Genomic DNA, 14,166 nt, shown 5'->3' on the forward strand with positions numbered 1-14,166 from the left:
CACAATATCTAACTATCTATCTATCTATCTGTCTATAGATGATAATTTAGGAACTGTTACCTCCATTCTATTGACTTAAATGTCACATCAGTGAGCACTGAGAAAGGTCTTCATACATCCCACCTACACTTCCAGTGATATAACCGCAGTTTAGTCTTGGTTTCCAGAGTCACAATCATTTTGCTGATTAGTGTGGTCACTGGATTCTTATTTAGCACAATCTAATACAGTCATGAAGCTTTCCATAGTTTAAAATAAAAAGCAAGGCATTTGTAACCAAAAATGAGGGAATATTTAACCAAATGACTTCCTGAAAGCCTTGCAGTTTGAAAGTTTGGCCTATGAGGAATGGTGGTTGACAAAGATACTTAGCTCTCAGATTAAAATGCCAACTGGAAAGAACAGCAACGAAGCAGGAACTGTGAAATGTTGAATTAGAAAGGCAGCTGGGAGTGGGCATTGTGAGAAGTGACTGCAAATGGTAATTTAGAATAACATCTGGGAGTAGGTGGCTCATGAGACAAGGTGGTATCTGAAGGAAGTGAACTAACAACTGAGTTATTTTGCATGGGGTACCAGAGTAATTTGAATGGTCTATTAGCTGCATTTCTCATCGATAACCAAAGCCAGGTACATCCCTTGCTGAGATCTTGAAACACAAAAAATTCATGTGTGATTATATATAACTACTCTCATTCTATGTAAATACTTACAGCTGTATAAAGTATACTCAAGCGTGCATATACAAGCTATACTTGTATTCATATTCTTAGAGGATAAAGAACGTATTGCGGGCAGGGGCATGGTATTTTTAAAAAGGGCATATAGTCATGGAGGCAGAGAAAACAGCCTTTCCCTCCAGCATGAGAATCTATAACCACGATAAAAGCTAATAAACAGGACTTAGAATCCAGAACTTGTGAGGCTGGTATGACACTTAGTGGAGGAACATAGGAAGCATTGTCTAAAGTAGGCTACTAAGTTCACCTTTAATTAAGGTCAGCTAAGGATAGGTCAGAACCAAAAAGGTGAAAGAACCTGAGAAAGCCTGTGGGTGAGATTTTAATTTTTTAAAGTAATATTTATATTACATTAATTAATTTATTTAAAAATACATTGATGTTCTCATCAAAAGGAAAAAAATTTTCTTTTTCTTTAATTTTTGTATCTACATATGGTGATGGATGTTCACTAAACTTATTGTGATAATCATTTCACGATGTATGTAAGTCAAATCATTATGCTGTACACTTTAAACTTATACAGTGCTGTGTGTCAATTATATCTCAATAAAACTGAAAAGAAAAAAGTAACAGTACTATTGATGGTTATAAATAAATATGGAAAAATAATCAAATTTTCTAGTCTTTCCTATAAAATTTATGGAAAAGTTTAAACGTAGAATGCCTAGCAGGACCATCATATAACTGGTGCCCTCTACATAACTGGTTTAAATATTTTGGAAAACAATTTGATTATTTTTATTAAAAGCCAAAAAATGCCTTTACCTTCCTATTCCATAATCTCATTTTGAGAATTATTCATTATTATTCATAATAATATTATTCATTATTCATTAATCATAAAACACGGAAAGAAAATGCACAAAGCCTTGTACACACAAAGCTTGAAGCAATTTGAATGTTCAATATTGTTTGCTGGGACTTCCCTGGTGGTCCCGTGGTTAAGAATCCACCTTCCAATGGAGGGGACATGGGTTCGATCCCTGGTCGGGGAACTAAGATCCCACACGCAGCAGGGCAACTAACTCTGCATGCCGCAACTACTGAAGCCGCGCACTCTGGAACCCGTGTGCCACAACTAGAGAGAAGCCCATGCGCTGCAAAGAAAGATCCCGCATGCTGCAACTAAAACCCAACGCAGCCAAAAATAAATAAAATAAATAAATACATAAATAAAATGGTTTCTGTTAAAAAAAAAGATGGAGCAGTTTGTGTCACGGCTGCAGTCTGGTCATCAGGCAGTTAGCTTTTTTTTTTTTTTAAATAATATTGTTCGCTCATTCATTTACTCATTCAGCATTTTTTCCCCCAAGTGTCTAATAGGTTCCAAGCACTAGGGGTAAAACAGGGAAAAAAAGAAAGTCCCTTCCCTCACAGAACTTACATTTCTGAGGGGAGACAGAAAATAAGTAAAGAAGCGTAGTACATCCATGTATATAAATACACATATATAGCATGTTAGATGGAGAAAACTAAAACAGTGAGGGGGGCAGGGAGTACGGAGAGGGGCAGGGATGACTTCAGGGTGGTGACATCGGGGACTTGAAGGAAGTGAGGAATCAAGCCTGGAAGCTCTGTGGCAGAAGACTGTGCCCATCAGAAGGGTCTTGAGGTGGGAGCATGCTTGGCATGACTAAAGAACAGCAAGTAGGTCAGTGCAGCTGGGGCAGCCTGAGCTAGAGGGCAAGTAGCAGGCAAGGGCAGAGTCGGAGAGGACCAAATCTCTTAGAGGAGTTACAGGCCATGAGAAGAAACTGGGTTTTACTCTGAGACTGGAGGGTTTTGAGCAAGAAGGTGACATAATTATGATCTAGCTTTTAAAAGGATGGTGGGGGAGAAAGCGGAGAGCGGTCAGGAAACGACTGAAATAATACAGGCAAGAAACGATGGTGGGTTGGGTCAGCATGGTGATGACAGGGGTGATGAAAGTGGTTGGATTCTGGACAGAATCTGAAGGTAGATCTGACAGGATTAATTAACTACAGTGTAACTGAATGTGATGTGTAAGACAGAGGAATTAAGGAGGACTCCAGCATTTGGTCTGAGTAACAGGATGGATGGAGTTGCCACCTACTGAGATGGGGAACATGTGGGAAGAGCAGGTTTGGGGGTAGAAATTAGAAGTGTGTTCTTTTTTTTAAAAAAAAAAATAAATTTATTTATTTATTTTTGTTGCGTTGGGTCTTCGTTGCTGTGCAGGCTTTCTCTAGTTGCGGCGAGTGGAGGCTACTCTTCCTTGCCGGGCGCGGACTTCTCATTGCGGTGGCTTCTCTTGTTGCAGAGCTTGGGCTCTAGGCACGTGGGCTCAGTAGTTGTGGCACGTGGGCTCAGTAGTTGTGGCTCGCGGGCTCTAGAGCACAGGCTCAGTAGTTGTTGTGCACAGGCTCCGCAGCATGTGGGATCTTTCCAGACCAGGGCTCAAACCCGTGTCCCCTGCGTTAGCAGGCAGATTCTCAACCACTGAGCCACCAGGGAAGCCCTAGAAGTGTGTTCTTCAATGTGTAAGATTTTAGATGCCCTTTATTAAAAAATTTTTTCTTCCATTATGGTTTGTTATAGGATATTGAATATAGTTCCCTGTGCTATACAGTTGGACCTTGTTGTTTACCTATTTTATATATAGTAGTGTGTATCTGCTAATCCCAAACTCCCAATCCATCCCTCCCCCAACCCCTCCCTCTTGACAACAAGTCTGTTCTCTATGTCTGTGAGTCTGTTTCTGTTCTGTAGATAAATTCATTTGTCATATTTTAGATTCCACATATAAGTGATATCATATAGTATTTGTCTTTCTCTGTCTGACTTACTTCACTTAGTGTGATAATCTCTCGGTCCATCGATGTTGCTGAAATGGCATTATTTCAATCTTTTTTACGGCTGAGCAGTATTCCAGGTATATATGTACCACATCAGATGCCCTTTAGACAGCTGTAGCAGCAAGCTGCTGCCTCGCCCATCCGTGCCCCTCACGTGGACCACATCAGTGCACTTAGGACTGCCTGACCACCAAAAGCCAGCACCTCCATTTATTGGCCAGAGGGCTTTCTCAAACTAAGACAATCTTGAAGAACACAACACAACACAACACACAGAGTGGTGGTTTCCTCCCTAAAAAGAGAAAGGCGCAGGGGCAGAAATTCTGTTTCCTTGCCTCCTGCTTTCTGCCTTTGAATGCCTTTGTTTGACAATGTGGTGATTGGTGATGGTGTAATCGTGAGGGAAAGTCCAAGGGAACTGAAATGAGGCCAAGCCCTGGCATTGTAGAAATGAGCAAATTTTAGCAGCCACCTATCTTCAGCGTGCCTGCTGTGTGAGCAGAACAAACCCTTCTCATTTAAGCCACTGTAAGTCAGGTCTTCTCTTACTGACAGTTGATTCACTGCTTAGTAATAACACTAGTTAATTTTATCAAGGACTTACTATATACTTAGTGTTTACTAGTTTAAGCACTTTACATGTATTTCCTCATTTAATCCTTATAATACCTTTACAATTATTATCTCCAGTTTAGATAAGGAAATAGGGCCTGGATAGGTTAAGCCAGAATATGAACCCAGGCAGTCTGATTCCAGAGCCCTTGCGCCTGAGACTCTGCTAGACTGCCCTCTAGTATTTGTGGTTATATAATTTGACATAAAACTATAACTATAAACCTTACTGTGGTAAATTCTTTTTCACCCTCACATAAATATGGACATTAATCAGGTATAAAAAACTTCAAATATAAGAGGTAAAGTTAGATAATATTGTGTATGGTGAAATAATGATTAAAAAACTATTCTCATACTCCTCTCTGCAATTTTGGAGTTAAAATGCTGTAGGAGATACTTAACACTTAATACGTAAGTCTAGTTATCTTCTCATTATGCAAATAAAACAGGTAATAAAGGGGGAATCCCAAACTATTATACCAGCCAGTATGCCTCCACGTACAAGTATCCCAAACCAGAAGTGGATGACGTCAGGTGGAATTTGGGAATAGGAGAAAGGTACATGGGAAAATAATGTTGACCTCATATTTCCCCACTCCTGTTTATAACAGAAATTCTCTAAAGAACTGCTAATACTCACAACTTGTACTTCCACCCATCCCATTCTCTCTTGAACCAATTAATCAACTTTCAACTCAACCACCTGAATAAACTGCTCTTGTCATGGTCCCCAGTGACGCTGTGTGGCTGAACCTCACTGAATCTATTTTGTCAGCCCCGTCTTAGGCCCGCAGTCCTACCCTCCCCTTTCTGCATGACTGAGCGTTAGCCCACTCACAGGAATGCACCCAAGTCACGTAAGTTTCCCATCAACTTTTACCCTTGCCTCCATCTGATATGAAAGCTGGAAGACTGCCTTTTGCCGACACAGATGGTTAATGATCATGAGACCCCCAGGGGGAAGAAAAACCCTGGGTTCCTATCAGTGTGGACATGCTTCCCACTTGGTGGTCAGATTCTGTTTTTAGCTTTGGCCCTTTTAAGTCCCCCTGTACCCCTTTTGGTGGCACAGACTGCAGCTGTGTATGCCTCTGGATCCTCATCTGCAGGATTATTTTCCTTTGAAGTATCAGATTTTCCTTTAATGAAGATCAATTGGTAATAAACCATGCGCTTTTGTTTACTTGAAAATGTCTTTATTTTGTCCTTGATCTTATAAATTAGTGTTACTGGGTACACAATTCTGAGATGACAGTTATTGTCTCTCAGCACCTGGAGAGATTATTCTGTCTTCCAGCTTCCCTTGTGTGTTCATAGGTTTGTCGTCAGCCAATTACTGTTCCTTTGTAAGTAAGCTGGTATTTATTTGTCTCATGTTATGGGTTGAATTGTATTCCTCAGAAAGATAGGTTAAAGCCCTAATCCCCAGTGCCTAAGAACGTGACCTTATTTTGAAAGAGCGTCATTGTGGACACCATTAGTTAAGATAAGGCCGTATTGGAGAAGGGTGGGCCCTTAATCCAATATAACTGGGTGCCTTATCAGAAGAGGAAGAGAGACACAGACGCTCAAAAGGGGAATGCCATGTGACGGGGAGGCAGGCACTGAAGGGCTGCAGATGCAAGCTAAGGAATGCCAAGGATTGCCGCAAATCACCAGAAACTAGGGAGGGGAGGGAAGGGTTCTCCCCTCCCCTTCACAGGACCAAGGCCCTGCTGACCCCTGGAGCTTGGACTTCCAGCCTCTAGAACTGTGAGACTATATGAATTCCTGTGATGTTCAGCCATTCAGTCTGTGGCACTCTGTTACAGCAGACATGGGAAACTAATGCAACGGACTTTAAGATGTGTTGTCTTTCATGTTCTCGGTTTCGCTACACTGCATCTAGATTGGATTTCTTTTTAGTCCTGTTCTTAGTGATTCCTGCTCTATAGATTTATGTCTCTTATTGGTTTGGAAAGTCCTCACCCATTATATGAACCCATTATATGAACAGATGCTTACCTCCTTTCTCTAGATTCTCCTTAAGGGACTCTAAGTAGATTTAAAGTAGGAGATTGCCTTTTCTATCCTCCCTGTCTTCATTTATTTATAAATTTATTTATTTCATTTATTTATTTTTGGGTGCGTTGGGTCTTCATTGCTGCGCACGGGTTTTCTCTAGTTGCGGTGAGCAGGGGCTACTCTTTGTTGCGGTGCGTGGGTTTTTCATTGCGGTGGCTTCTCTTGCTGCAGAACACAGGCTCTAGGCATGCAGGCTTCAGTAGTTGTGGCACGTGGGCTCAGTAGTTGTGGCTCACAGGCTTAGTTGCTCCTCGGCATGTGGGATCTTCCCGGACCAGGGCTCGAACCCGTGCCCCCTGCATTGGCAGGCAGGTTCTTGACCACTGCGTCACCAGGGCAGTCTCTATTAAGTTTTTAAATATCAGTTAATTGTTTTAGAAGTTTGTGGCAAATTGATAGCTTTTCTCAATAGTCATTTTCTCCTTATTTTAGTAATATAACTTCTTAATTTTAACTGGGTACATGACCATCCACAATAAAGTCTATATTTCCAATCTGCCCTTCAGCAAGGAATGACCATGAACTGAGCTCTTACCATGGGATATAAAAAGAAGTGGTGTGCACAATTTTTTAGGAAGTTTTCTTAAAGGGAAAGGCATGTCTTTTTCCTTCCCTTTTTTCTTCCTTTCCTCTACTCCGTGAAAGGAGTATACTTTCCCACACCATTATGTTGGACCTGGCTGCGTGGCTTGCTTTGGTTAATGAAGTGTGAGCACACAGGACATATGACACACTTGAGCAGAAGCTTCAAGTGATTCTGTGGCTTAGCCTCTTGTATGCTTGTTTGCCATCATGAGGAAAATACAACCCAGGTGACTACTGCTCCTTTAGTCTGGTTCTTGAATGGGAGATGTGTGGAACTGATTCGTACCTCGAGCACAGCACAGCAGCTGACCACCCCTCCCTCCAGCTGTCAAATCCCAACTAACTTAAAAATAAATATTTGCACTTTATAAGCCACTGAGTCTTTGGGGGCAATTCTTTTACTTTCTTGCAGGTCAGTAATTTGTTAAAAATTATTATTTTTTTTGAACTGATTCATGATTTGGTTTCCACTGTCCAGCTACTATGAATAATGCTGCTATAATATTCATATACAAAAGTTTGTGGTTTTGTGTGGGTATCTTAAATTCTTTTAGGTATACAGCTAGGAGTAGAATTGCTGGGTCTTATGGTAACTCTATATTCAACATTTCAAGGAACTGTCAGGCACTTACACCATTTTACATTTCCACCAGGTGTGTATGAGGGTTCTGATTTCTCTAAGTCCTCACTAACAGTTACACTCTTTTTGATTATGGCCATCCTAGTGGGTGTGGTTTCTCACTGTGGTTTCAATTTGCATTTCCCTAATGACTGATGATGTTGAACATCTTTTCATGTACTTATTGGCTATTTATATATCTTCTTTGGAGAAATACCTATTCAAATCCTGTACCCATGTATTAATGGGTTGTCTTTTTATTGTTGACTTTTAAGAATTATTTACATATTCTGGATATAATATCAAATATGTGGTTGCAAATTTTTTCCCATTCTGTGTATTGTCTTCTCACTTTCCTGGTGGTGTCTGAATTAGTCTACTAGGGCTGCCATAACAAAATACCACAGACTGTATATGACCTCATTTAACCGTAACCAGCTCTTTAAAAGCCCTGTCTCCAAATATAGTCACATTGTGGGTTAGGGCTTCCACACATAAATTTTGGGAGAATGCAGCTCAGTCCAAAACATTCTGCCCTCTGGATACCCAAAATTCTTGTCCTTCTCACAGGCAAACACATTCACCCCATCCCAAAGTCTTAACCCATTCCAGCATCAACTCTAAGTGCAAAGTCTCACCTGAATATCATCAGGTATGGTTGAGACTTGAGATATGATTCACTCGAAGGCAAAATTCCTTGCCAGCTGTGAGCCTGCGACATCAGACAAGTTATGTGGTTCCAAAATACACTGGTGAGACAGGCATAGAGAGATATTCTATTCTAAAAGAGAGAAATCAGGAAGAAGAAAGGGAAATGGGTCCAAAGCGAGTACAAAACCCAGCAAGGCAAATTTCATTAGATTTTAAGGCTCAAGAGTAATCCTTTTGGGCTCAATGCTCTGCCTTCCAGGCCCACTGGGGTGGCAACCTCATCCCCTTGGCCCTGGGTGGTGGCTCCAGCCCCTCAGCCCTGGGCATCAGCTTTATTCCTGAGGCACTGGTTGGTAGCAGGCTCCACTGAAACCAAGGAGACAGCTTGCCCCCCAGACCTGTACTCTCTGGGCTGGTGGCTGGAGTAGCAGCCCTGTTGATCTCTGAATCACTTTTGGTGTCATTTCTCGCTTTTCTTGAAGGGTGATGTGAATTGGCAGCCAGGTAGCTCTATTGTCCTATCCTGTAGACTCCCAGAAGTCTGACAGTATTCCTCCATTTTGTTGTCTCTATGCCCCTTAGTTCAAACTGGCAGTGTTTCTACTGGTATAATCTTATTTCTATTCCTGGTTACTTATGCGATGACTGATTAAATCCATGAGTTGCACCCATGACCTCTTTATCAAATGACTATCCAGTTACACCCTTGATGTATTCTCCAGAACATACTTCTTTAACGTAATATGGATAGTAATTGGGTTCTACACCTAATTCCAACATGCGAGGAGTTGGGGTGGTTTCCCAACACCACCAAGGAGCAAGTCTCTGGGTACCAGCTGGGTCTCCTGCACCTCAGCTCAATTTTGACACTATTTACCCAGAGACAGCATCAGGTTCTGCAGGTTAAATGCTCAGCCCCACAAGACCGCTGTACACCCCTCTTGCCCTCTCAGGATGCCAGATGCAAGCAAGGTTGTTACCTGTGCTTCTGACCACCTGGGCACAAACTGGAGGTTCCAACAATCTCTCCCAGCTCAGGATGCCAATTGCAAGTCCAGCTTGTGGACCGTACTTCTGACTGATGGCTATAAATCAAAGGTTCTTATGACCCCTTTCTTGGGTTTGATTAATTTGCCAGAGTGGCTCATAGAACTCAGAGAAACATTTTTACATACTGGATGACTGGTTTGTTATCAAAGGATATTATAAAAGGAAGAGCCAGATGGAACAGACGCATAGGGCAAGGTATGGGGAAAGGGCGCAGAGCTTCCACGCCCTCTCCTGGTGTGTCACTCTCCCCACTTATCCAGGTATTCACCAACCAGAAGCTCTCTGAGCCTTGTCCTTTTGAGTGTTGTGGAGTCTTCATTACATAGACATAATTGATCAAATCATTGGTCATTGGCAACTGATTCAACCTCTAGCCTCTCTTCCCTCCCTGGAGGTCAGGGGGTGGGACTGAAAGTTCCAATCCTGTATTCATGGTTGGCTTCTTTGCTGACAAGTCCCCATACTTAGGGCTTTCCAAAAGTCACCTCATTAACATAAATCCTGTTGTGGTAGAAAGGGGCTTGTTACAAATAACAAGACATCCATTTTACCTTTATGACTCTGAAAGTGATTTCAGGAACTGAGGAGTAGAGACCAAACATTATGACAAGAGAAGTTCCCGTTGCTCTTATCCCTCAGGAAATTCCAAGGGTTTTGGGAGCTGTGAGTCAAGAACCTTGGATGAAGACCAAATATGAGATATATTTTGGTCATATGAATGACCAAATGTATATTTCTTTTTTTTTTTAATTGAAGTATAGTTGATGTATTGTATTATATGTACATGTTAGTTTCAGGTGTACAACATAGTGATTTGACATTTAAGCATATTACAAAATGCTCACCAGTATATATTTCTTGCAAGTTACAATATTGTAGATAGGCTAAGAATTTTCCAAATCTTTAGGTTCTGGTTCCTTTTTGCTTAACAACGCCTTTAATTTATCTCTCACCTCCTGTATACTTTAAGCAGTAAGAAGAAATCAGGCCGCACCACCAACACTTTGCTTAGAAATCTCTGCAGCTAAATATCACAGTTTATCACTTTTAATTTCTACCTTCCACAGAACACTAGGAAACAGTTTGGCCAAGTTCTTTGCCACTTTATAATAAGGGTCACCTTTCCTCCAGTTTCCAATAACATGCGCCTCATTTCTGAGATCTCACTACAGTCACCTTTTAACGTTTACATTTCTACCAAGAGTCTCTCTTCAAGGCAATCTAGGCTTTTCCTAACATGCACCTCAAATATCTTCCAGCCTCCACTCATTACCCACTTCCAAAGCCCCTTCCACATTTTTAAGGTATTTGTTACAGTAGTACCCCACTTCTCAGTACCAAAATCTGTATTAGTCTGGTGAGGATGCCATAACAAAATATCACAGACTGGGCAGCATAAACAACAGAAATTTATTTCACACATTTCTGGAGGCTGGACATCCAATATCAAGGTGTTGGCAGGTTTGGTTGGCTTGCAAATGCCCATCTGCCTTCCCCCAACCCCTGGCAACCACCCTTCTGCTTTCTGTCTCTATGAATTTTACTATTCTAGGTACCTCATATAAATGAAATCATACAATATACAGTCCTTTTGTGATTGGCTTATTTCATTTGGTATAATGTCTTCAAGGCTCACCATACTTTTTAAAGCTGAATATACAAAAGTTTTCTATATTCCATTTTGATGGAGTCCAATTTTAAAATTTTGTCACTTACGGTTTTGGTTTCATAGCTAAGAAACTATTGCCTAATCAAAGGTCATGAAGGTTTACACCAGTTTTTTTCTAAGAGTATTATAGTTTTAGCATTTATATTTAGGTCTATGATCCATTTTGAATTAAGTTTTTAAAAATTTAATTAATTAATTAATTTTGGCTGCATTGGGTCTTCACTGCTGCGTGTGGGCTTTCTCTAGTTGAGGTGAGCGGGGGTACTCTTCGTTGCGGTGTATGGGCTTCTCAATGCGGTGGCTTCTCTTGTTGTGGAGCATGGGCTCTAGGCACATGGGCTTCAGTAGTTGTGGCACGTGGGATCAGTAGTTGTGGCTCGTGGGCTCTAGAGTGCAGGCTCAATAGTTGTGGTGCACAGGCTTAGTTGCTCTGTGGCATGTGGGATCTTCCTGGACCATGGGTCGAACCCATGTCCCTTCCCTTGGCGCGGATTCCCTGCGCCACCAGGGAAGTTCCTTTAATTAATTTTTGCATGTGGTTATACAACTATCCCAGCACCCTTTGTTGAGAAGACTATTTTCCCAGTGAATCAACTGTCCACAAATGTGTGGGTTATTTCTGAAGTCTCAATTCTTTTCCATGATATATACGTCTATCATTATTCTGGTACAACACACTATCTTGATTATTGTAGTTTTGCAGTCAGTTTTGAAAGCAGGAAGAATGAGTGTTTCAACTTTTTTTTTTTTTTTCAAGATTCTTTTGGCTATTCTGAGTCCCTTGCATTGCCATGTGAATTTTAGGATCTGCTTGTCAATTTCTAGGAAAAAAAAAAAAGGCAGCTGGGATTTTTGATAGGATTGCATAGAATGTGCAGAACAAACGGAGGAGTACTGCTTATTTTAACGATATTAAGTCTTCTATTATTTCTTGATGACGATTTAGCTTAATTATAAACCCTGTACCTCGTTTCTTCCTATCCTCTCAGTAAGCCTAATAATTCCTTGCTCCTCCACTGGTCACTTTTCCTACTTCTAACAGTACACTTTAGCAACTGCTTCTTATTCTGCCAACTATACACATCGTCTCTTGAGTGCTTTTCCCTTTACCTCTACCTTTCCTATGTTTACATCTTAAACTGCCAGCTGTATTTTTACCTTTATGTTGTCAACATTGGTATAAACTATGCTTCAACTACAGCAAGATTATAATTTATTAACAGGTTTGGTCTAAAAGTTGAACATCAGAAACCAGCATTTTCTAAGCTTTCTATCATAGTAATTATTCAGTTGAATCCTCTCCCAGAACTCCTATCCTTCCATCCCAATCTAGCCTAGCTCTTAGGATTTCCCTTTACTATTGAATTAGATCTAGTGAATCCTGGATAGTGATGCTGTCAGAAACCTCATTTCTATCTCATCTTTAAATTTTGAAAAAAAGCCTATGTGGGAGTTTGAGTTTATGAGTCTCTGCATATCTGAAAATGTTTTCATTTTGCTCTCTTAATGATAATTCAGCTAGGAATAGAGTTTTTTTCTTAATAAAAAAATTCTTAGAATTTGAAGTTAAAGAAATATTTCCCTCAGAAACTTGAAGGTCATTGTTATCTTCTCATATCTAGTGTTGCTGGTAAGAATTCTAATCGCAGTGTGAGTCTTACTCTTTTACGGGTCACTTTTAAAAATTATTATTATTTATTTATTTATTTTTGGCTGCGTCGGGTCTTAGGTGCGGCACTTGGGATCTTTCCTTTAGGTGTGTGGGCTTCTCTCCAGTTGTGGCATGCAGGTTCTCTCTCTCTAGTTGTGGTGCATGGGTTCCAGAGCGTGGGCTCTGTAGTTTGTGGCATGTGGGCTCTAGCTGAGGCACACCGGCTTAGTTGCTCCACGGCATGTGGGATCTTAGTTCCCCGACCAGGGATCGAACCTGCGTCCCCTGCATTGGAAGGCAGATTCTTTACCACTGGACCACTAGGGAGGTCCCTATGGGTCACATTTTTCCTTTGGAAATTCAGGATCTTCTCTTTATCTTTAGAGTTTTAACATTTCACAAAGTTGTTTTTGTTCCCCACTAATGGACATTTTCAGCTCTGGGAAATTTTGTTCCATTATTTTTGGGGTAACTTTCCATCTTTTATTTACTCTCTTTTCTCTTTCTCTTGTGGTATTAGTCCTGTTGGATAGACTTTTTATTTTTCTTATATTTTCTCTTGCAATTTCCATCTCTTTGCGTATTTCTTCTATTCTTCTTAAAATTGCACGGACTTTACCTTTCAACACTTCCAGTGAATTTATAATTTTGGCAATTTCCTATTTCTAATTTCAAGACTTACTTTTTGTTCTTGGATTGTTACTTATCTGAGTACATTATCCTTGTTTCATACCTGTAATAAAAGTTTGTGAGCATATTTTTAAGTTCTCTGAAGTTTCTTTTTCCTCTGTGGTCACATTTTCTCCTTATCCTCTCCCTCCCTTCCCCAGCCCCAAGTTACAGACTTCCCTTGAACACCTAACAGTCCCTGGTTGTCCATTCATATTTAAGATGAAGTAGTTGGATGCTGATGACGCATCTTTAGAACTTGGGAGGGTCTTGCCAACTTGCACAACTTCCCTCTAGGGTGAGTGGGTAGGAAACTGGCTATTGTCAGAATAAAGAATGCTCTACTCTTAGTCATTAAATGCTCCCCAGAGATGATGAGAAACCTTGACTTTTAGCCTGGGATAAATTCCTAGCTATTGTATCTGAGGTATAGGGAGGGTTCTGCTGTTCTACATAGAGAACTTTATTTCGTGTCCTTGTTTTCAGCCCTGCTTCTCACTCTTGCTCTGTCTTGTCAGTGTCTCCAAATTTCAGCTTCTCTAAATCACTTCTGGCAGGTAGGCCTCCTTCTTCAGCTGCAGCACCCCCCCCCCACGCCTATTCCACATTATGGTTTCTTCCATTTTGTTTAATCAGACCTCACCCACTTTCTGTGTGTAAAATTAGAAAAAAAAAATCTCTTGGTGGCTCCCTTCCCATTTTCTGTTTTGTACGGGTTTCTATCATTTTTCATTCCTTTGTTAGCATTTTAATGGGGTTCCAGGAAGAAGAGGCAACGAATGCATGCACTCAGCCAGCTTTAATTAAAAAAAAAAAAATCCTAAGTGTAGGTTTAAAAAAAGATATGTGGGGCAGAGTAGTAAATAAGAAAAAAGAACAATGGAATGACAAAAAAGAAACCAAAAAAATTTCTGTGTCTGTGATATTGACAGTACTCCCGTGCATGAATAACAATGCTTAGCATCTCACACTCTTCAGATCCCCACATTTCAGGGATGGGATAGATCTGAGACATCTCGTTCACACCCCCTTTT

General features: G+C 40.7%; 1 protein-coding gene across 2 annotated transcripts in view; it reads right to left on the reverse strand.

Annotated features, from left to right (window-relative positions):
- Positions 1-14,166, reverse strand: part of RAD52 (RAD52 homolog, DNA repair protein) — a 54,654-nt gene that overhangs the window by 39,500 nt on the left and 988 nt on the right. The gene's annotated exons all lie outside the window — the stretch shown is intronic.

This window comes from Tursiops truncatus, chromosome 11, assembly GCF_011762595.2.
Source record: "Tursiops truncatus isolate mTurTru1 chromosome 11, mTurTru1.mat.Y, whole genome shotgun sequence".
Lineage (NCBI taxonomy): Eukaryota > Metazoa > Chordata > Mammalia > Artiodactyla > Delphinidae > Tursiops > Tursiops truncatus.